The 22,767-nt window shown below is 50.5% G+C and overlaps 1 protein-coding gene across 1 annotated transcript in view; it reads right to left on the bottom strand.

Moving 5' to 3' along the window:
- LOC135056111 (E3 ubiquitin-protein ligase RNF135-like) overlaps window positions 1–22,767 on the bottom strand; it is a 90,583-nt gene that overhangs the window by 55,216 nt on the left and 12,600 nt on the right. The window lies entirely within an intron of this gene.

The following is a 22,767-nucleotide window of genomic DNA, read 5'->3' as shown; positions in this document are numbered from 1 at the left end:
GATGGTGATAAAGCACCGGCCAGTCAGCTCCTAACTGTCATTTTTCAAACCCAGCCTGTAACATGGAAGGTAGGAGCTTAATAATTTGCCCCTCAATACCTAACCATACTATTTCACCACGGATGGCCTTGTTTCAAAGGTCTACTTGAATACCATTTTAGCTGAAGTGGTCTACAAAATCAGAAAATGTAAGTAGTTTCGTTGGGCTAAATGGTGAACAACAGTCATGCTTGTCAGAGGCTGAATACCTTAAGCATTGCCACCATGTTTCCCGTTGCAGGAAACGGCCATGACATGCCCATGTTTCCTGCCCCCCCCCCCCCCCCCCCACCCAACGCTGTGTTGCCACCCCAGAGTGACCGCCACCTGTCAATCACTTTGCGATGTCATCCTTCTGGGATGCACTTGGGAGGAGGTAATCAGTAGGCTGGAGAGGCAGCGTGCATTAGCAGAGCGAAGAGGATGGGTGGGAGTGTAAAAGGAGATACGGTCAGAGATGTAACTTGCAGAGGAATGGGTGAGAGCTTTGTAAGTGAGTGTGAGAAGCTTGAAATGGATTCTGAAGGGGAAGGGGAGGGGGGGGCAGTGAAGGGCTTGTAAGAGAGAGGAGGTGGATGTAGTAGGTTTAGTGAGGAAGATGAGCCGGGCAGCAGAACTGAGGATAGATTGGAGTGGAGAGAGGTAATTGTCATGGATGCCACATAGGAGAAGATTGCAGTAGTCTAGTCTGGAGATGACCAGTGAGTGGATAAGGGTCTTAGTGGCATCCTGGGTGAGAAAAGGTCTGATCCTGGAAATGTTTTTGAGATTACATGTTTGTGAGAGGTGCTGAATGTGTGGTTTGAAGGAGAGGGAGGAGTCAAGGATTACTCCAAGACAGCACATTTGGGGGCTAGAGGAGATAGCAGTGCCATCAATGGATAATGACATTGTGGAAGGTGAGGTTGTGCGGGAGGGTGGAAAGATGATCAGCTCAGTCTAATACCCCTTTCACACCGCAGCTTATACCCGGTATTTTGCCGTTTTAACTGGCTTCCTAAACGGGTCAAGCTGCGATGTGAAAGGGTCCCCTTCAATTTACCGTTTTCAAAATACCGGTATTTTGAAACGGTAAAAAAGAAGGGTCCTACCCGTTTCAGTCCCATTTCACTGTGCAGTGTGAAAGGGTCTGAAACGGTATTTGCAAGCCCCAGCAGGTCATAGGCTGTCTCCATGTGTGATGTCAGCAGCCACAACCAGGAAACAGCTTGGAAAACACAGGAGACACATGTGAGAGTGGCTTTATAAACGTTTAAACGGGAAAAACATGGAAAAAAATGGCGTGGGGTCCCCCCTCCAAAGCATAACCAGCCTCGGGCTCTTCGAGCTGGTCCTGGTTCTAAAAATGCGGGGGAAAAATTGACAGGGGATCCCCCGTATTTTTAAAACCAGCACCGGGCTCTGCGCCTGGTGCTGGTGCAAAAAATACGGGGGACAAAAAGAGTAGGGGTCCCCCGTATTTTTTACACCAGCATCGGGCTCCACTAGCTGGACAGATAATGCCACAGCCGGGGGTCACTTTTATACAGTGCCCTGCGGCCGTGGCATTAAATATCCAACTAGTCACCCCTGGCCGGGGTACCCTGGGGGAGTGGGGACCCCTTCAATCAAGGGGTCCCCCCCCCCCAGCCACCCAAGGGCCAGGGGTGAAGCCCGAGGCTGTCCCCCCCCATCCATTGGCTGCGGATGGGAGGCTGATAGCCTTGAGTAAAATGACAGAATATTGTTTTTTCCAATAGTACTACAAGTCCCAGCAAGCCTCCCCCGCAAGCTGGTACTTGGAGAACCACAAGTACCAGCATGCGGGAGAAAAATGGGCCCGCTGGTACCTGTAGTACTACTGGGAATAAAATACCCAAATAAAAACAGGAGACACACACCGTGACAAGTACAACTTTAATACACACTGCCGACACACATACATACTTACCTATGTTGACACGCCGACTGCCACAGTCTCCGACGATCCGAGGGTACCTGTGAAAAAAATTATACTCACCTGCCAGTGTCCAGAGATAAATCCACGTCCAGAGATCAGATAATCCTCGTACTTGGCAAAAAAAAAAACACGAACACCCTAACCACCAGACTGAAAGGGGTCCCATGTTGACACATGAGACCCCTTTCCCCGAATGCCGGGACATCACGTGACTCCTGTCACTGAGGTCCCTTCAGCCAATCAGGAAGCGCTACTCCGTGGCGCTCACCTGATTGGCTGTGCGCGTCTAAGCTCAGACAGCGCATCGCACAGCTGCCTCCATTACTTGCAATGGTGGGAACTTTGCCGTCAGCGGTGGGGTTACCCGCGGTCAGCCGCTGACCGCGGGTGACCCCACCACTAACCGCAAAGTTCCCACCATTGAATATAATGGAGGGAGCTGTGCGATGCGCTGACAGCTCAGACGCGCACAGAGCCAATCAGCAGAGTGCAAGGACGTTGCGCTCGCTGATTGGCTTACGAGACCTTTCAGTGACAGCAGTCACTGGGGGGTCTCTCTGCATTCGGGGAAAGGGGTCCCATGTGTCAACATGGGACCCCTTTCAGTTCGCTGGTCGGGTGTTCGTTTTCGTTTTCGGGTGTAAAAAATACGGGGGACCCCTACTCTTTTTGTCCCCCGTATTTTTTGCACCAGCACCAGGCGCAGAGCCCGGTGCTGGTTTTAAAAATACAGGGGATCCCCTGTCAATTTTTCCCCCGCATTTTTAGAACCAGGACCAGCTCGAAGAGCCCGAGGCTGGTTATGCTTTGGAGGGGGGACCCCACGCCATTTTTTTTCTGAATTTTACCATTCCATCTAAAAAATAATAATAATAATAATATTTTAAAAAATATATAAATAATACTTGTGCCTCCAAAAAAGACAAACCAAGTACCTAATCCCTTCTAATATAAATAGATATGCTTCAAGCTGCTGGGTTCCATCGTACGACTATCCAAATTATTAATAATGTGTGGGCCAGAGAAGTCCATTTATAATGACAACCACTGTTTTCTATGGGTGAAACGGGTTCAGTGTGAAAGGTACCAAAACGGTAATGAAATGGTAATTTACTGGTTACAACATGAGATGTGAAAGGGGTTTAACTGCTCAGACCCATTTTAAGAACCGTTTCAAATACCATTTCAAAAGCAGGTTTTGCGATGTGAAAGCAGCATTAAGGTGTCAAAATTGTAAAGGAAAGTTAGTGCAAATCACACCGTGTGTACACAGCTTGCGATACCAATGTGCAGTCCCGTGGGGTCGGTATCGCAAGAAAAGATAGACTGTGCAGACAAGACAATCATAACTATGGGGGGTCATTCCGAGTTGATCGCTCGCTAGCTACTTTTAGCAGCCATGCAAACGCATAGTTTAAGGGGCAGACTAGATGGGCCAAGTGGTTGTTATCTGCCGTCAAATTCTATGTTTCTATAGTCGCCGCCCACAGGGGAGTGTATTTTCGCTTTGCAAGAGTGCGAACGCGTGTGCAGCCGAGCGGGCTGAAAAAGTTTTTTGCAGTTTCCGAGTAGCTCTGGACTTACTCAGCCCTTGTACTTGTGACAAGTATAACTTTATTACACACTGCCGACACACATACATACTTACCTATGTTGACACGCCGACTGCCACAGTCTCCGACGATCCGAGGGTACCTGTGAAAAAAATTATACTCACCTGCCAGTGTCCAGAGATAAATCCACGTCCAGAGATAATCCTCGTACTTGGCAAAAAAAAAAACACGAACACCCGAACCACCGGACTGAAAGGGGTCCCATGTTGACACATGAGACCCCTTTCCCCGAATGCCGGGACATCACGTGACTCCTGTCACTGAGGTCCCTTCAGCCAATCAGGAAGCGCTACTCCGTGGCGCTCACCTGATTGGCTGTGCGCGTCTAAGCTCAGACAGAGCATCGCACAGCTGCCTCCATTACTTGCAATGGTGGGAACTTTGCCGTCAGCGGTGGGGTTACCCGCGGTCAGCCGCTGACCGCGGGTGACCCCACCACTAACCGCAAAGTTCCCACCATTGAATATAATGGAGGGAGCTGTGCGATGCGCTGACAGCTCAGACGCGCACAGAGCCAATCAGCAGAGTGCAAGGACGTTGCGCTCGCTGATTGGCTTACGAGACCTTTCAGTGACAGCAGTCACGGGGGGGTCTCTCTGCATTCGGGGAAAGGGGTCCCATGTGTCAACATGGGACCCCTTTCAGTTCGCTGGTCGGGTGTTCGTTTTCTTTTTTTGACAAGTACGTGGATTTATCTCTGGACCATGGATCAGGTGAGTATAATTATCTTTTATTTTCAGGTACCCGTGGATTCTACTTGGAGAAGAGGACCGACTGCTTCGTGTCAACATAGGTAAGTATGTGTGTGTCGGCAGTGTGTAATAAAGTTGTACTTGTCACGGTGTGTGTCTCCTGTTTTTATTTGGGTATTTTTTTCCCAGTAGTACTACAGGTACCAGCGGGCCCGGTTTTCCTCCGCATGCTGGTACTTGTGGTTCTCCAAGTACCAGCTTGCGGGGGAGGCTTGCTGGGACTTGTAGTACTATTGGAAAAACAATATTCTGTCATTTTACTCAAGGCTATCAGCCTCCCATCCGCAGCCAATGGATGGGGGGGACAGCCTCGGGCTTCACCCCTGGCCCTTGGGTGGCTGGGGGGGGACCCCTTGATTGAAGGGGTCCCCACTCCCCCAGGGTACCCCGGCCAGGGGTGACTAGTTGGATATTTAATGCCACGGCCGCAGGGCACTGTATAAAAGTGACCCCCGGCTGTGGCATTATCTGTCCAGCTAGTGGAGCCCGATGCTGGTGTAAAAAATACGGGGGACCCCTACTCTTTTTGTCCCCCGTATTTTTTGCACCAGCACCAGGCGCAGAGCCCGGTGCTGGTTTTAAAAATACGGGGGATCCCCTGTCAATTTTTCCCCCGCATTTTTAGAACCAGGACCAGCTCGAAGAGCCCGAGGCTGGTTATGCTTTGGAGGGGGGACCCCACGCCATTTTTTTTCTGAATTTTACCATTCCATCTAAAAAAAATAATAATAATAATAATATTTTAAAAAATATATAAATAATACTTGTGCCTCCCAAAAAGACAAACCAAGTACCTAATCCCTTCTAATATAAATAGATATGCTTCAAGCTGCTGGGTTCCATCGTACGACTATCCAAATTATTAATAATGTGTGGGCCAGAAAAGTCCATTTATAATGACAACCACTGTTTTCTATGGGTGAAACGGGTTCAGTGTGAAAGGTACCAAAACGGTAATGAAATGGTAATTTACTGGTTACAACATGAGATGTGAAAGGGGTTTAACTGCTCAGACCCGTTTTAAGAACCGTTTCAAATACCATTTCAAAAGCAGGTTTTGCGATGTGAAAGCAGCATTAAGGTGTCAAAATTGTAAAGGAAAGTTAGTGCAAATCACACCGTGTGTACACAGCTTGCGATACCGATGTGCAGTCCCGTGGGGTCGGTATCGCAAGAAAAGATAGACTGTGCAGACAAGACAATCATAACTATGGGGGGTCATTCCGAGTTGATCGCTCGCTAGCTACTTTTAGCAGCCATGCAAACGCATAGTTTAAGGGGCAGACTAGATGGGCCAAGTGGTTGTTATCTGCCGTCAAATTCTATGTTTCTATAGTCGCCGCCCACAGGGGAGTGTATTTTCGCTTTGCAAGAGTGCGAACGCGTGTGCAGCCGAGCGGGCTGAAAAAGTTTTTTGCAGTTTCCGAGTAGCTCTGGACTTACTCAGCCCTTGCGATCACTTCAGTCTTTTTGATCCCGGAATTGACGTCAGACACCCGCCCTGCAAACGCTTGGACACACCTGCGTTTTTCCAAACACTCCCTGAAAATGGTCAGTTGACACCCACAAACGCCCTCTTCCTGTCAATCTCCTTGCGATCGGCTGTGCGAATGAATTATTCGTTAAATCCATCGCTCAGCAACGATCCGCTTTGTACCCGTACGATGCACCTGCGCATTGCGGTGCATATGCATGCGCAGTAGTAACCTGTGTGCTGCGCTGCAAAAAACGCGAGCGATCAATTCGGAATGACCCCCAATATTGTGTACAATCTAGTACATAGTATAGTCAAGTTGGCACTTAGTCAAAGTCTCAAGTACAGATAGTCAGTATCAGTGGTTCAGGGCTCTGGGGAGTTCAGGGGAAATAGCAAGGTCAAAATCGAAGATAGTCAAAATCTCACCGTGTGTATGAACCTATAGGGCTAAAACACACTACCCGGCTTTTGCCGGCCGGGAAAAAGCCGGACGGCTTTATCCCGTGCCGGCATTGTAGTTAACAGTGTGAGGGGTAGGGTCCCTTCACACTGCACGGCCCCGGCCCGGATGCCGGGTTGCAGCCGGGTCTCACCACTGGAAGGTCCGGCTGCCGGGCCGGCGCCGGGCCGTCTTTGTAGCCAGTAAACCGTGTGTGTGAAGGGCTCCTTCACACACAACTTGTAGCCAGTAAACCGTGTGTGTGAAGGGCTCCTTCACACACAACGTTTTTTTCTGAAGCCGTGTCTGATGCTGCGCATGCGCACAGCATCACACACGGCTCAAAGCCGTCCTGTGTGAGCGACTTTGCCGGTTTCTCCCGGATGGCAAAAAGCCGGACAAAGTTTGTCCGGCTTTTTGCCATCCGGGGAAAACCGGCTAGTGTGTTAAGGCCCTTAAGGTGCATACACATGGTGAGATCCTGCTATACCGATTTTGACTATGTGATTTCCCTTGAACTCTCCCAGAGTCCACTATCTGTATTTTCAATTTTGTCTATGTACGATTTTAACTAAGTGCCAATTTTAACTATACTTTGTACTAGATAGTACACTAGATTAGGACCGCCATCAGGGGGGGTGCTGGGTGCACATCTGTCCTGGGCCCAGCCTCTCTGACAGAGAGAGGAGGACCTGAGATGCTCATGCAGCCGCCTACCGCCGTCTCCGCCATTCTGCTGTCGTCCCCGCTGTTCTGTCACTGTCCTCCGACCCTCCAGCAGCTCTGTATTGAAAATATCCCTCCAAAAATTGCCACCGTCACAGAGGAGACAGTCATTCAAGATACTAGAGGAGCCCTCTAGTGTCTTTAATAACTGTCTCCTCTGAGGCGGTGGCCATTTTGGGAGGGGCATTTTTTAATACAGAGCTGCAGGAGGATGGAGGACAGCAGCAGAACAGCGGGGACGGAGGAGGGCAGTCTGCGGCATGAGGGATGGGGACAGCAGCAGCAATGGGGAAGGGAAAGAAGGAATCTCCTGACAATGAGCAGAACCCCTGATAACTACATGTAACAGGTACTTGCATAATTATTGTGTGGCCATAGGGGGTAATTCCGAGTTGATCGCAGCAGAAAACGTTTTAGCAGTTGGGCAAAACCATGTGCACTGCAGGGGAAGCAGATATAACATGTGCAGAGAGAGTTAAATTTGGCTGTGGTGTGTTCAATCTGCAGTCTAAATTGCAGTGTAAAAATAAAGCAGCCAGTATTTACCCTGCACAGAAACGAAATAACCCACCCAAATCTAACTCTTTCTGCAAATGTTATATCTGCCCTCCCTGCAGTGCACATGGTTTTGCCCAATTGCTAACAAACTTTCTGCTGCGATCAACTCAGAATTACCCCCATAATACGGTGTCAGGGGCATTACTGTGTGGGGCATAATATGGTGATGGGCATTACTGTGGGGACTCTTGATATGATGCAAGGGGTATAAATGGTGTTGCTCCTTGTCTGCATAGAAATGTTATTTTCGATTTTTTTAAATGTATATTTTTATTTAACTTTTTTTTTTTTGGGGGGGGGGGGGGCTGCCTGTTTTGTCAGTCACAGACCCCACAATTTCTGATGGTAGCCATGCACTAGGTAGTCAAGATTGATTTGCCTGAACAGTCTATCTAGCCTTGCGATAGCGACCCCGCGGGAGAGCGCATTGGGATCGCATTGGGATCGCAAGCTGCCTAACACCTTGCGATTTCCATTAACTTTCCTTGCAATTTTGACTATATAGTCGAAAGGGGAAATCTCACCGTGTGTACACACCTTTAGACATGTTAAGTTTAAGAAAGCGCTGGGACATCCAAGAATAGATAGTAGAGAGACAGTTGGATACACGAGTGAGGAGAGTAGGTGAGAGTTCAGGGGAGGAAAGATAGATTTGAGTATCATCAGCATAGAGATGATATTGTAAGTCAAAAGAGCTGAGTTTACCTAAAGAGGATGTATAGAGAGAGAAAAGGAGAGGACCAAGAACAGAACCTTGGGGGACACCTACAGTTAGTGTGTGTGTGTGGGGGGGGGGGGGGGGGGGACCATGAGAGGAGACAAAGAAGGAACAGTCAGAGATTTAGGAGTATAGCCAGGAGAGGGCAGTACGGAGCCGGATTAACAATGGGACAGGTGGAGCTGCAGCTCCTGGCCACCCCATCAAAATAGGCCCACTGCAACTGTTTTGCTGGGTTGCCGTAGTAGACAGGAAAACTGTTTTTCCTGTGCTACAGCCCAGCCTGCCTACCTGTGAGTAAGGTCAGCCATGCACACTAAAAACCAAGCCGCCGGCAGCCCAATCACCAAATATCACATGGCGCGGCGGTGCACTGCAAGTCCATGTTTGGCACCTCCTCCGCGTCACATCGCGTGTTGTCAAGGTGATGCCCCCACCACCTCACGCAGTGCATAGGCAGCTGAGGTCCGTTCGTGAAGGCTGCCAGGGGCGCGCGCTGGCGATGTCACCCACAGCTAGTTGTACATTTCAGCTCACTGTCCCATTTGAGAGTGCCGGTATACGCCTTCACTTGCCTAGAGAGAAGGGCTGGGTGCCGGCTACAACCCAGGAATCAGGCTACACCAGGGCCGCAACTAGGGGGGGGCTAGGGGGGCACCGGCGCGAGGCAGTAAGCGGGAACGACCAGTGCAGGACGGCGCAGGGTTGCAGAGGCGCCGCCTCGCTCCGCTGCGCCAGGACGCTTCCGTAGAGGCTACAGCTGCTTCCCGGAAACACAGCCGTCGCTTCTGCCAGCGCTGTGTGTGTGACTGTCACTGTGACAGCACACTTCAGAAATGGAGAGGAGGGGGCCCTGACTGACACAGCAGATCAGCACTAAAAGTAGGTAGGGAGAGGCGGGCAGCTATATATGTACAATATGTGTGTGTGCAGTGTACTTTAACCTAGTGTGTGTGAGCAGTGCAGTGAAACCCTGAGTGCGTGTGTGTGTGTGTGTGTGTGTGTGTGTGTGTGTGTGTGTTGAAGCAGTGCAGTGTAACCCTGTGTGTATGTGTGCTTGAACAGTTCAGTGTAACCCTGTGTGTATGTGTGTATGTGTGTTGGAGCAGTGCAGTGTAACCCTGTGAGTGTGTATGCGTGTTGGAGCAGTGCAGTGTAACCCTGTGTGTTGGAGCAGTGCAGTGTAACCCTGTGAGTGTGTATGTGTGTTGGAGCAGTGCAGTGTAACCCTGTGTGTGTGTGCATGTGTTGGAGCAGTGCAGTGTAACCCTGTGTGTATGTTGAAGCAGTGCAGTGTAACCCTGTGTGTATGTGTGTTGGAGCAGTTCAGTGTAACCGTGTCTGTGTGTGTGTGTGTGTGTGTGTGTGTGTGTGTGTGTGTGTGTGTGTGTGTGTGTTGGAACAGTGAAGTGTGTTGGAACAGTGAAGTGTAACCCTGTGTGTGTGCGTGTGTGCTGGAGCAGTTCAGTGTAACCCTGTGTGTTGGAGCAGTGCAGTGTAACCGTGTGTGTGTGTGTGTGTGTGTGTGTGTGTGTGTGTGTGTGTGTGTGTGTGTGTGCGTGTGTTGGAGCAGTGCAGTGTAACCCTGTGTGTGTATGTTGAAGCAGTGCAGTGTAACCCTGTGTGTATGTGTGCTGGAGCAGTTCAGTGTAACCCTGTGTGTTGGAGCAGTGCAGTGTAACCGTGTGTGTGTGTGTGTGTGTGTGTGTGTGTGTGTGTGTGTGTGTGTGTGTGTGTGTGTGTGTGTTGGAGCAGTGCAGTGTAACCCTGTGTGTGTATGTTGAAGCAGTGCAGTGTAACCCTGTGTGTATGTGTGTTGGAGCAGTTCAGTGTAACCCTGTGGGTATGTGTGCTGGAGCAGTTCAGTGTAACCCTGTGTGTATGTGTGTTGGAGCAGTGCAGTGTAACCCTGTGTGTACGTGTGTTGGAGCAGTGCAGTGTAACCCTGTGTGTGTGTGCATGTGTTGGAGCAGTGCAGTGTAACCGTGTGTGTGTGTACTGGAGCAGTGCAGTGTAACCCTGTGTGTGTGTGCATGTGTTGGAGCAGTGCAGTCTAACCCTGTGTGTGTGTACTGGAGCAGTGCAGTGTAACCCGGTGTTGTGTGTGTATGCCGGAGTACCCCGGGTGGGTACTTCATTTGTTTGTATAGGAGGGGTGTATTTAATCACAGTATATTGGGGTATGTGTATATACAGGGGCACGTATATATGTTTATTTTGGTAGTATGTGTATATTCAGGGGCTGTGTAGATATGTACCGTACTGTGTATTATTGATGGTGTATACATGTATGGGAGGATGTATTTCTGTATAACGGGGAGGTGGGGGAGGTGGGGGCGCCAAATGACTGTCTTGCCCCGGGTGACAGAAACCCTAGTTTCGGCCCTGGCTACACACTATTATTCAAAGAAGAGGGAGGTCTCAGACCTGTCAGGATAGGTGACAGCAGCCTGCCGCTGCCTCACACCCAGTCCCCATCACTGCCAGGGCCGTCCTTCCCTACATTGGGCTCTGTGGATGTATAAATCCAGCAGAGCCGGGACCACAGTGTGATGGAGCCGGGAGGATCCCCAGCAGCATAGTCACTGAGAAGCAGTGCACTTACTTTATATTAACAAGATATTGGTGATGAAATAAGTGCTGACCTGGTGTTATGTGCAGCACAGGGATGTGTCTGCCTCCGGCCTCTCCCCCTCTCCCAGGGCACAAGCTCAAGACACCTGGCGTATCTGAGGACATGGGAACAGCTCCAGAAGGGCAGCTCAGAGGTAAACTGGTGGAAGGACTGCTACAAAATTGTCACCTCTATAGTAGAGTTCTACAATACGGTCAGTATCAGCTGTGCTGCACTCCTTACCCTAACATTTCCCTGATCACATACTGCACTGCTGTTGTGGATAGTAAAGGTATTTAGAGGGACATTGATGTGGCATATGTCTGGTGGTCTGGGGGGCATATGGGGTGGTCAAATGTTGAACACGCCCACCGAGTGACGGAAACGAGGTTGTACCACATGTAGACACACAACCTTTTAGGAACACACACACCAGTGTGCCCTCCTCAGTGATCAGCATCCTAGAATAACAAGTAAGTAGTTCTATCCAGGGACCTAACTTCCACCCATATGAATATTAGTAGCAGTGAGCCCAGCTTCTCTGCTGGGTACACCGCTACTAATATGCATTGCAGCGTGCAGTGACTTTCCTGTGCTCCATCCCCCACTGCTCCTGCAGTGTCTGCACATATAGACAGCCCACAGTGCCATGCTGAGAAGCCATTCCATTGGTCAGTCAGGTACTACTACTGTGTGGCCACAATGTGTAAGAGGCACTACTACTGTGTGGCCACAATGTGTAAGAGGCACTACTACTGTGTGGGCATAGTATGTAAAGGGCACTAACACTGAGTTTAATGTGTAAAAGACACTACTACTATGCGGTGTAATGTAAAGGGCCCTACTGTGTGGCGTAATTTGAATTGGTGGTACTATTGTGTGACCACACCTCTTTTTTGGAGTGCACTGTCCTTATTTAAAATGGGGGGTGCCAGTCCCTTATTTTGCCAGGGGCGCTCTGACCCCTAGATACACCCCTGCTGCTCGCTGCTTATCAGTGTGTCATAGTGCCCTCCTAATGCATATCCCTGAGCCTCAGACAGTGCCAGTATACCATGTATGCAAGTGCTGGCAAAATTATATTTTTTGATCCTGTTACATACAGATGCATATACTGTGGTTGTGGTATATACAGAGTGATTCAAAAGCCGCAGTACACCCTTTTGTTTCAAAAACTGTGCAGGAAATGGGAAAACTGATACTCCAGTAAGGTATAAGTGAGGTGGGCTATCTTTTAGGGTATGTACCGAACATGGACACCATTTTGAAATTGGCCATCTTGAATCTAAGTCAGTTTTCCCGTTTCCTGCGCAGTTTTTGAAACAAAGGGGTGCACTACAACTTTGACAAGGGTATACTGCGATGTTTGAATCACCCTGTGTAAATAAATATAAATATATATATATATATATATATATGTTGTAAAGCGCAACGGAATTTGCTGCCCTATGTAAGAAACTTAATAAATAAATATATATATATATATATATATATATGTATAAGGGGTGCAAACAGCGCTAACCCCCGTGAACCAGTTGCTTAGTGCGGGAATTTAGACAGCAATTTCACAATATGGGTGACATACATAAGGTGCATACAAAGTAGGGCACTTACTGGCTCCCCGCTCTATCCATGAGAGACTACAGATAAGCTCCATGTTTTTTTATTAATTGTACGAGTCCATCTATATGTTTTTTATTGTAATTTTGTCATTAAATTTTGGTATATATATATGCACTAGTGTAACCGACTTTCCCCTCTCTGCTCTGCCCCTTCTCTGGCTGACCCTGGCACCTCTCTGCTGTCCTCCACCTCCCCTCCCCCCCTTCCCTGTCGCGGCCCTGCTTTGAGTTCTTCCAGCTTCCTCTTCCCCCACATCAGTCACCGCAAGACACAATCGCTGGTGGGTCGCTGAGTAAAGAGGATGTGCTGTGCTGGCAGGGCGACTCCCTATAGACCCCACTGACACAGCGGGGCAAGCCAGTTGGAGCAATGGTTGCCTAACCCTGCCATATTCAGTAGGTGTTACGTTCCTGGTGCTCAGAACAGGAGAGATGTTGCGTAGTGAGTCCAGAGCACCAGGACGTGACGCTGAAATAAGGTGAGGTATGGAAATAGCCCCTAGCACCCTACCTCCATTGTCTCACCCATGTGGTCAGTTCACGCCTGCGTGACTATGGTTTCTTGGGCCCACGGCTGCCGCGTTTGAAGGGCGGATTAGGTCTGCCCAACTCCGATGCCCCCAGGTCTTAGAGTGAGACAAGGCGTGAACCGAGACAGGATAATAACAAGGGGACCTCTAACTAAAGCAAACAGAAGGCTAGGGGCTACTAACTACCCTAAAACTAAATATATGTGCGGCACGCCGCCAAAGGAAAAGAACAACAAAGGATACCACTGTCCACACCCCACACGGCACCGGGGAGGACAGTGAAAAGCGGAAACCTCCGCAAAAAACACCAGTACAAAACAAACGCTAGGATTAAGCGGCCTAGGCCGCAACACGCGGCAGAAGCCGCTACTCACGGAACCGGGAGAGAACCCCAATCAACAAGAACCCCCAGATGACAGCAACAGGTTCACTTGGACTGGAAGGATTCCCAGGACCGGCTTCAGAACTCCAGGACTCAGGAGCACGGGGAGCAGGATCGACCAGATACAGCAGACCAGGAACAAACTTTGCAAGGCAGGAACAGCGTACAGGAAGCTATCACCGGCGAGGCTGCAGTGTGCTGGCTCCCATAAAAAGGCCCTGCTGGCCAATGACAGGAGGGCCCGCAAGACCAGCCCCCAGACACTAATTAATAGTTGTCGTGCAGCTGCCCTGCTGCACGAACAACTAATCAGTCTTATCTGGCAACGGGGAACGCGGTCCGCCAACGGCGTCCCCGTTGCCATGGACCCGGCGGCTGAGGATGCCCGGCGTCCTAGCGTTGCCAGGGACCCGGCGGCTACAGTACGCACGGCGTCCTGGCGTTGCTAGGCGCCGGGCGGGCAGCGAGGGAGGTGCGGCGGCCGTGAGCGTCGCCCGGAAGCAGACCGAGCGGCGCCGCGGACCGCGGCACCTAACAGTAGGTATGGGAGACTCTTGAATCCCCCATCGATTGCCCTGGACTCTGTGAAGCAGCCCATACAGGACTGCTTTGTCCCTCCACTTTCTGCTCCTCACTTGCTTCCCAGTGGTGAATATTCTCGGGCTATCTCCAGCTCGAGCAGCTCCAAAGATCAGGGGAATGGCGTGGGCCTGTCTTGGACTTAAATATGTGTGAGGAGTGTGGTATCCTCTGGGCTGAGATGTGTGCCACATGCTGGTACAGTATTTCAGTCAAAGCCCTGCAAAACTGTTGTGACATGCAGTTCTACAACAGCTGTGGGTGACTAGGGGTTCTACAATGCAATACAATGTGGAATAATGTGTATCTGGGGCACTGTGATATGGCATAGTGTGTATCGGGGGCACTACAATGTGGCTAAATGTGTATTGGGGCACTATAATGTGGCATAATGTGTATTGGGGCACTACGATGTGGCATAAGGTGTATTGGGGTACTACAATGTGGCTTAATGTTTGTGAGGGGCACTACAATGTGGCGTAATGTGTATTGGGGTACTATAATGCAGCATAATTAGTTTGGGGGCAATACCACGTGGCATAATGTGGTTTGGGGGCACTTCCCAGCCATTTACCTCCCGCACATCACTAGGTTGTTTGTGCATAGATTTGGTATTCTGGTTTGCCTTTGGAAGTGATATAAATAGAAATTGAATCGCGGATGTCTTAACTCCCAGCCATGGCCATCCGATCTTAATAGAACAAGTAGTGCATTCATCATACAGTATAAGCCGAGAGGGGATAGAGATTGAGGTGGTAGAGATTAGAGGTACACAGTAGCTATACTCTCCATGATTCTAGCCACATTCAACAGTACAAAAAAATACTTCTTGGAATACACACTAAGAAAAGTAGGTCACCACTCCACAGTGCTGGTCACACAACCATGCAGCAGCACATAATAGGCCCTTTATAAATTTCAGCTCCAGGCCCATGTGGACCTTAATCTGGAACTGGGGCAGTATCATGCAGACCAATGGAGTAAAGGATTTGCAGAAGGAGAGGGTGGCCCACAGTGTTAAAAGCAGCAGAGTGGTCAAGGAGAATAAGCAATGAGTAGTGGCTCTTGGATTTAATAGAAAAGAGGTCATTGCAGACTTTTGTGAGGCAGTTTCGGTGGAGTGGAGAGGACGGAAGCCACACTGGAATGGGTCAAGCAGTAAGATGGGAGCAGGCAGAGAGAGAGATTGAGAGAGAGAGGTACTGGAGGAGGTGGGAGAGGATAGGGTCAAGTGGGGAGATGGAGGGGGGTGAGGAATGGATAGGGGCCATGACTTCCTCACCAGATACATCGGAGAAAGATGTCATAGTTGGTAAGAGGGATAGGGAGGGGTGGTAAGGGAATGGAGGTGGCTGGTTGCTGATGGTTTGGTGGGATGTGATGTTTTGACATTTGGAGTCAATTTTGGATGCAAAGTAAGTGGCAAAGTCAAGAGTAGATAGTGAAGAGGGGAGACGAGGTGGGGGTGGGTAGAGGAGGGAGATGAGAGTGGCAAAAAGGCGCCGGGGGTTTAAAGACAGAAAAGATATGTGGTTCTTGAAGTAAGATTGTTTAGTGATGGAAAGGGTAGCACTGTAGGATGAGAGCATACGTTTGAAATGGAGGAAGTCTGCCTTAGAGTGTGATTTCCTTCACTGTCGCTCAGCAGTACGAGAGCATTTTTGCAAATATCTGGTGCATTTGGTGTGCCAGTGTTGAGGTGTTGATCTGCGAGTGTGAATAGTGGTTGGTGGAGCGACAGAGTCAAGAGCAGAAGTAAGGGAAGCATTTCATAGGGATGTGGCTTGTTCAGGGCATGAGAGAGACAGTATAGGAGAGAGAAGTGAGTCGAACAGGGAGGATAGGGATGTGGTGTCAATAGTCTCAATGTTACGTTTAGTGATCATAGCCTCAGGAGGTAGGGATAGAGTAGCAGAGAGAGATAAGTTAAAGGAGAGTGGGGTGGTCTGAGAGGGGAAATGGGGAGTTTGAGAAATCAGAAATATCAAAGCGGTGAGTGAAGACCAGATCCAGTGAGCACCCACTCACATGGGAGAGGAAGGAGGTCCACTGGGTGAGACCAAGTGAAGATGTAAGGTTAAGGAGTTTAGAGGCAGGGGATTTTGTGGTGATATCAACTGGGATGTTGAAGTTGCCTAAGATAGTTGAGGGAATGTCAGAAGAAAGGAGGTGACAAAGCCAGGAAGCTGTCAAGGAATTTGGAGGGCATGCCAGGGGGCGGTAAATGACAGCTACTCCAAGATGGACACGTTGGAAGAGGCGTATAGCATGGACCCCAAATGTAGAGAATGTAAGGGACGGTTCTGGGGGTAGGAGTTGGTAGGTGTCACTCACCGCAGGCAACGGCGGCCGCGCTTGTCCCTGCGGGCGACCTGGTCTGCCCAGCGCCTCTCTTCCCCCGGCGGTCTCCGGTCCCGGCGGCGGGTCGGCGCGTTCCTCCGGCGGCTTCCCGGAGCGAGGGCGCCGCCATCGTGAGTGGGGTCAGGGAGGCGGAGCAGGACTGACGTCACCTGCCTGCTCCGCCAATCAGGCAAGGGTGGGGGATTCAAAACCAGACGCCGGGCAGAGATCCGGTGCCTGAGTATCATCGATTCTGCCATAGAAGCTGTGATTTCCAGAGCTCCCACGTTCCTGCGGTCTCTGTGTCTGCATCTCCGTGCCTCCAAGCACTTCCGTGCCTCCAAGCATCTCCGTGCCTCCAAGCACCTCCGTGCCTCCAAGCACTTCTGTGCCTCCAAGCATCTCCGTGCCTCCAAGCACTTCCGTGCCTCCAAGCATCTCCGTGCCTCCAAGCACCTCCGTGCCTCCAAGCACTTCCGTGCCTCCAAGCATCTCCGTGCCTCCAAGCATCTCCGTGCCTCCAAGCACCTCCGTGCCTCCAAGCACTTCCGTGCCTCCAAGCATCTCCGTGCCTCCAAGCACTTCCGTGCCTCCAAGCATCTCCGTGCCTCCACGCAATTCCATGCCTCCAAGCACCTCCGTGCCTCCAAGCACCTCCGTGCCTCCAAGCACTTCCGTGCCTCCAAGCATCTCCGTGCCTTCACGCACTTCCGTGCCTCCAAGCACCTCCGTGCCTCCAAGCACTTCCGTGCCTCCAGCACCTCAGTGCCTCCAGCACCTCAGTGCCTCCAACACCACAGTGCCTCAGCACTCAGCATTACTGTGCTTCAATACCTGTGCCTCCAGCACCTCAGTGCCTCCAGCACCTCAGTGCCTCCAACACCACAGTGCCTCAGCACTCAGCATTACTGTGCCTCCAGCACCTCTGTGCCTCAGCATTCAGTATCTCTACAAGTCTTGTCTTTCAGGAAACCTTCAAGTATTCTTCCGTGCTTCCTGCCTGCCGTCTTAATCCTGCATGAGGAAGACCTACATCCGGCCATCTCTACTGCGACCCAGTAGCGGTTCCTCTTCCCGGTCATCGGAAGAAGCCCCGAGTCCACAACACTCCCAAATCAGGTCAGTGATAGTATACTCAGGCCCCATGGACCCGGGGAATCGGAACACGGACTCAAGTGCCATCCAGAACCTGGCTTCCCGAGTACAAAGTCAGGAAGCGGCACAAGGTCAGGTGATGCAGTACCTCCAGCAGTTGTCCGGGCGTCTAGATCAGATTCAGGCGTCTCTAGCCTCTGAAATTCCGGCACCTGTTCCAGTAGTTGCACCAGTTGCCGTTGCCAGCAATGTCCAACCATCGTCCGGTATCACCCCGCGCCTTCAGCTGCCTACTCCGTCCCGCTATAATGGGAATCCTAAAAATTGTCGCGGTTTCTTAAACCAATGCGAGGTACATTTCGAGCTACTTGCACACAACTTTCCTACAGACCGGTCCAAGGTAGCATATATTATTTCTCTGCTGGAAGGGTCTGCCTTGGATTGGGTGTCTCTCCATTATGGGAACGATCTGATTCCGTGGTTTCCAACTATACCAACTTCATCACGTCCTTTCGAAGAATCTTCGACGAACCCGGCAGGATGACCACTGCTTCTTCCGACTTGCTCCGTGTTCGTCAGGGCTCCCGTTCCGTGGGTCAGTACGTGGTTCATTTCCAGACCATTGCCTCTGAACTACGCTGGAATAATGATGCCCTGAGAGCTGCCTTCTGGAACGGTCTCTCCGACCGGCTGAAAGATGAGCTGGTTACAAGGGATCTGCCGGATCCATTAGAAGAGTTGATTTCCCTTTGCGTCAAGGTGGATCTTCGGATGCAGGAGCGTGGAAGAGAACGTAGCCGTTCAGATCGTTCCAGGTTCCGGAATCCTACTCCTAGACCGGTGGCCTTGCCTAGCTCGGATGAGCCCATGCAAATTAACCGATCCCGATTGTCTCCGGAAGAACGACAGCGTCGTCGTGAGGGTAAACTCTGCCTTTACTGTGGAGCCGCAGATCACTTTCTTACATTTTGTAAATCCCGTCCGGGAAACGGGCAGGCCTAGCTTGTTCCGGAGGAGTCAAGCTGGGGGTTACGACAAAAGCTTCTCCAATTTCGGACTGTTTGCTTCCTGTGACTCTAGTCACCGATTCAGCCTCCAAGTCTTGTGAAGCCCTGTTGGATTCCGGGGCTGCGGGGAACTTCGTTTCTTCCTCCTGTGCCCAAAGCATGGGTTTAAAGTTACGGCCTATCGAGCGGCCAATTTCATTGACGGCTATCAACGGGACTAGAATTTCCAAGGGTCTCATAATGTGGCGCACGGGGCCAGTTAAGCTGCAGGTCGGGGCTCTACATCAGGAAGGTCTGGAACTCTTGGTAATCCCAGAAATGCACCATGATCTGGTCCTTGGAATGCCTTGGCTAAAAATTCATAATCCCCACATTGACTGGAAGTCTTCACAAATTCTGTCCTGGAGTTCCTTTTGTCACGCTTATTGTCTCACTCCTGTTTGTCCGCTCCGTGTCTCCTCCAAGACGGATGAAGAGCAAATTCCGGAGGCGTATCAAGGGTACAAGGATGTATTTTCGGAACAAGCAGCTGATCTGTTACCACCTCATAGGCCTTGGGACTGCCCTATTAACCTTGTCCCAGGGAAGACGCCACCTCGTGGTCGCACATATCCTCTGTCACTTCCCGAGACTCAAGCTATGTCGGAGTATATTAAGTCCAATCTGCTCAAGGGATTTATTCGCCTCTCTTCCTCCCCTGCTGGAGCGGGCTTCTTTTTCGTGAAGAAGAAGGACGGGAGGTTGAGACCATGCATCGACTACCGCGGCTTAAACGATATTACTATCAAGAATAAATACCCCTTGCCACTAATCACAGAGTTATTTGATAGGGTTCGTGGTGCCCGCGTTTTCTCCAAACTCGACTTGAGGGGAGCTTATAATCTTATACGCATCCGAGAAGGGGATGAATGGAAGACTGCCTTCAATACCCGAGATGGGCATTACGAATACTTGGTGATGCCGTTCGGTCTCAGTAATGCTCCTGCTGTTTTCCAGGGATTCGTCAACGAAATCTTTCGTGACATGTTATATCAGAGTGTTGTGGTATATTTGGACGACATACTGATCTTTTCCAAGAATCTTGTTGAACACAGGACTCTAGTCAAAGAAGTGCTCCACCGTTTACGAGAGAATCACCTCTATGCTAAGCTTTCCAAATGTACCTTTGAAGTAACATCAATTCCGTTCCTCGGTTATATCATCTCGGGGACGGAGCTTCGCATGGATCCGGAAAAGCTTTCTGCCATTCGTGACTGGACTCAGCCTCTTTCTTTGAAAGCAATACAAAGGTTCCTGGGCTTTGCGAATTACTACAGGAAATTCATTAGAGGTTTCTCCACCATTGTTGCGCCCATTACTGCCCTGACAAGAAAGGGTTCTAATCCAAGTTTGTGGCCTCCCGAAGCCATTGAGGCATTTTCCCACTTAAAGTTAGCTTTCATGACGGCTCCAGTTCTCCAACAACCAAATTTCGATGAACCTTTCTTCCTAGAGGTTGATGCATCTTCAGTCGGGGTTGGGGCCGTTCTCTCTCAGTACTCCTCTGATAAGAAATTACATCCGTGTGGCTTCCACTCTCGTAAATTCTCTCCGGCCGAACGAAATTACACTATTGGAGACCAGGAACTTTTGGCAATTAAATCCGCCTTGGAAGAGTGGAGATACCTTTTGGAAGGGGCTAAACATGTGTTTACCATTTACACGGATCACAAAAATTTGCTGTACATCAAATCCGCACAATGCTTGAATCCTCGCCAAGCGAGATGGGCACTTTTCTTTTCTCGATTTTCTTTTGTTATCAAGTACCGGGCCGGGACTCTCAATATTAAAGCAGATGCGCTATCCCGTTCACAAGTTTCCACAGACGAGGATGAATCTCCTGAGCGGGGTTTAATTCTAAATCTAGTTTCTGTCTCTGCTGCTTTAACTACTCCAGCTCCTCCTCCTGGAAGAATGTCCGTACCAGCTAGATTCCGGCCAAGAATACTACAGTGGGTCCATAACTCCAAGTTTTCCGGTCATCCCTGTGCCCAGAAGATGTACAAGTTTCTGCAAAGGTCTTACTGGTGGAACACCATGAGGAAGGATGTACAAGATTACGTTAATTCTTGTCCACAGTGTACACAACATAAATCTCCTCGTCTGCCTCCTGCAGGGTTACTTCGTCCTTTACCTATTCCTGTGAGACCCTGGACTCACATTTCCATGGACTTCATCACTGACTTGCCCTGTTCCAAGGGTTGCAACACCGTTTGGGTAATCGTTGACCGTTTTTCAAAGATGGCACACTTCATGCCTTTGACTGGTCTTCCGACAGCTCCGAAACTGGCTCTACTGTTCATCCAAGAACATTTTCGGTTGCATGGGTTGCCACAAGAAATAGTTTCTGACCGTGGGGTACAGTTCACCGCCAGGTTTTGGAAAGCCCTCTGTTCAACACTACAGATTAAACTTAAGTTTTCGTCCGCTTATCATCCCCAAACGAATGGTCAAATGGAACGAGTCAATCAAGATCTAGAGACTTTCCTTCGTTTGTATCTCTCCCCTTCACAGGACAACTGGGTGGAGTTGTTGCCTTGGGCAGAGTTTGCCCATAACCATTCGTTTCATTCTTCCACTGGGGAATCTCCATTCTTCGTCAACTACGGGTTCCATCCACGTGTTCCAGAATTTCCAAGCCTTCCGATAGAAGAGGTTCCAGCTGTAACGTCCACTCTACGACACTTCGGACAAATTTGGAGTAAGGTTCATGCTAATCTTAAGAAGGTTTCAGTCCGGTACAAGTTCTTCGCACATAAGAAACGGCGAGCCGCTCCTCAATATAAAGTTGGTGACAGGGTATGGCTGTCCTCATGTAATCTCCGGTTGAAGGTGCCCACCATGAAGTTTGCTCCAAGGTTCATCGGTCCTTACCCTGTGCTACAAGTCTTAAATCCTGTGGTCTGTAAACTGGGTTTGCCTTCCCACCTTCGAATACCTAACGCCTTTCATGTTTCTCTCCTCCGTCCCCTCATTCTGAATCGGTTCCACTCTGCATCCACTAGGCCAATGTCTGTAGTGACTGAAGCTGGAACGGAGTTTGAAATCAAAGCTATTCTTGACTCTCGTTATCTTCATAAAAAATTACAGTACTTGGTAGACTGGAAAGGTTATGGTCCTGAGGAGAGAAGTTGGATTAATGCTACTGAAGTAACGGCTCCCCGACTGGTTCGGGTCTTCCACTCCAGACATCCAACTAAGCCCGGAAAGTGTCCAGGGGCCACTCCTGGAGGAGGGGGTACTGTCACTCACCGCAGGCAACGGCAGCCGCGCTTGTCCCTGCGGGCGACCTGGTCTGCCCGGCGCCTCTCTTCCCCCGGCGATCTTCGGTCCAGGCGGCGGGTTGGCGCGTTCCTCCGGCGGCTTCCCAGAGCGAGGGCGCCGCCATCGTGAGTGGGGTCAGGGAGGCGGAGCAGGACTGACGTCACCTGCCTGCTCCGCCAATGAGGCAAGGGCGGGCGATTCAAAACCAGACGCCGGGCAGAGATCCGGTGCCTGAGTATCATCGATTCTGCCATAGAAGCTGTGATTTCCAGAGCTCCCATGTTCCTGCGGTCTCTGTGTCTGCATCTCCGTGCCTCCAAGCACTTCCGTGCCTCCAATCATCTCCGTGCCTCCAAGCACCTCCGTGCCTCCAAGCACTTCCGTGCCTCCAAGCATCTCCGTGCCTCCAAGCACTTCCGTGCCTCCAAGCATCTCCGTGCCTCCAAGCACTTCCGTGCCTCCAAGCACCTCCGTGCCTCCAAGCACCTCCGTGCCTCCAAGCACCTCCGTGCCTCCAAGCACTTCCGTGCCTCCAAGCATCTCCGTGCCTCCAAGCACTTCCGTGCCTCCAAGCAGCTCCGTGCCTCCACGCACTTCCGTGCCTCCAAGCACCTCCGTGCCTCCAAGCACTTCCGTGCCTCCAAGCATCTCCGTGCCTCCACGCACTTCCGTGCCTCCACGCACTTCCGTGCCTCCAAGCACCTCCGTGCCTCCAAGCACTTCCGTGCCTCCAAGCACCTCCGTGCCTCCAAGCACCTCAGTGCCTCCAGCACCTCAGTGCCTCCAACACCACAGTGCCTCAGCACTCAGCATTACTGTGCCTCAATACCTGTGCCTCCAGCACCTCAGTGCCTCCAACACCACAGTGCCTCATCACTCAGCATTACTGTGCCTCAATACCTGTGCCTCCAGCACCTCAGTGCCTCAGCATTCAGTATCTCTACAAGTCTTGTCTTTCAGGAAACCTTCAAGTATTCTTCCGTGCTTCCTGCCTGCCGTCTTAATCCTGCATGAGGAAGACCTACATCCGGCCA

This window comes from Pseudophryne corroboree, chromosome 3 (genome assembly GCF_028390025.1).
Source record: "Pseudophryne corroboree isolate aPseCor3 chromosome 3, aPseCor3.hap2, whole genome shotgun sequence".
In the NCBI taxonomy this organism is placed as follows: domain Eukaryota; kingdom Metazoa; phylum Chordata; class Amphibia; order Anura; family Myobatrachidae; genus Pseudophryne; species Pseudophryne corroboree.
This window is presented reverse-complemented; position numbering and strand designations above follow the sequence as displayed.